Source organism: Myotis brandtii, unplaced genomic scaffold (genome assembly GCF_000412655.1).
Source record: "Myotis brandtii unplaced genomic scaffold, ASM41265v1 scaffold247, whole genome shotgun sequence".
Taxonomy (NCBI): Eukaryota; Metazoa; Chordata; class Mammalia; order Chiroptera; family Vespertilionidae; genus Myotis; species Myotis brandtii.
In genome coordinates this window covers 1,779,738-1,781,312 of record NW_005359352.1, presented here as the reverse complement: position 1 = coordinate 1,781,312, position 1,575 = coordinate 1,779,738, and the positions used below count along the sequence as shown (strand labels likewise).

At 61.6% G+C, this 1,575-nt stretch overlaps 1 long non-coding RNA gene across 1 annotated transcript; it reads left to right on the top strand.

Moving 5' to 3' along the window:
- The first annotated feature begins 6 nt into the window (after positions 1-6).
- LOC106726275 lies at positions 7-1,575 on the top strand. Its single transcript, XR_001362305.1, has 3 exons — positions 7-100; positions 218-388; positions 748-1,575. It is a non-coding gene; the product is annotated as an uncharacterized LOC106726275 (long non-coding RNA).

The following is a 1,575-nucleotide window of genomic DNA, read 5'->3' as shown; positions in this document are numbered from 1 at the left end:
GCCCCCTGCCTCTTCTGCTGCCACTTCCTCCCGTGTCTTCCACACGCCGCGTGTCCTCCAGGCGGGAGAGCAGAACCCAGAACCTTCGGGAGGGAACCAGGTAATGTCACTGCAGGTGGGGGAAGCCCCGCCTTCCAGGGGGTGGCGCCCAGCCTCCTGCCCCGGCCTGTCCTGGCATCACTGACTGATCGCTTTAGCACCTGCTCCTTCTTTCTAGGGGCCAATGCAGGACCCCAGAGAGTCGCCTGCAGGCAGAACCGGGTCAGATGTGCCGAGAGGCTCGGAGACGGGGCCAGACCCCGATTTCTCTTCTGCGATCACTGCTGAGCCCGTGGCTCAGCCGCCACTGGGTCCGCAGCGACCTGGGCAGCGAGCGGTGCCCCAGCAGGTACGATGGGCCCTGGGGACCTGGGATTGGGCCTCCGTGTCCCGGTTCCCTCTCACTCCCCAGTCGGCTCTGAGGGGCCTGGTCCTGCTCTCTGGCCAGGCCATGCCCTCGGCTCAGGGAGCCGTCCTGTGTGCCCGCGTCACAGCCACTCCCCTCCCCGCCGGGTGACCTCCTGGGGCTCACGTGTCTGAAAAACACCTGCTTCCGCACCCACAGGTAGCCGGGCACCACCTGCCCCACACCCGGCTGAGCGGTGGCATCGCTGGACACGCCCCCAAACAGAGTCTGTGCCCCCCCTGGGTTCTGCGGGATTTGGAAGAAAGATCGAATGTGGGAATTGCTTTTTCTTTTTTTTTTAGATAAAAAAGAACTTTCCTTGGGCCCCCTCATCGGCCAGGTTGGGGGCTATGACCGGGACGCCTGCCTTTAAGTCCTGGCCGAGCCCAGCTTCGGACGCAGAGAGGAGAGGCGACTGCCAGAGGGAGGCGCTGGGAGGATGCCCGGGGGCTGACCCTCATCGGAACCCGGACCAGAGCCTGGGTCTGCGGGGTCAGACACCGACCCGGTTCTGGTCCAGACGTAGGAGGGGCACGGCCTCACCCGACAGGCTACTCGGACCCGCTGGAGAGCCGGACACTCCTCACCCGGGACCGTGCCCCAGCCCTCTTCAGGGCATCGCCACTCCCCACACGCCGTGCAAACACGTGCTGTGGAAGATGGTCCACGTCCACGTAGACAGAGGAGTGTGGTTCCTCCCCTCCCCCGCTCTTCGCACTCTCCTGTGATCAATTAATTTCCCACCAGTTCCTGCTCTTGTAGACAGCGCTGCACTCCTCTGTGAAGACCGAGAGGGGTGGATGGGTAACTTCGGCAAATTGTTCGACATTCCACGTGGTAGCCTCATCGTCTAGCGATGACTAGCGCCATCTCCCTTGCAGAGCTGGTGGGAGGATGAAGTGAGTTAGAATTTGTAAAGCTCTTGGGCCAGTCAAGACCAGTGTCCGGAAAGTCGTAAGCACCCCACCACCACGGTTAAATCCAGACACGCACGTACACTTTCCGGATGCCGTGGGGCCGGGTTTGCAGTGCATAGTGCTATGTCTTGGAGCTCTGCATATGTGAGCACACACATGTGCCATCATCTGATAGCAGTGGCAGGTGTTGTACGGATGGACTATAAATTATTT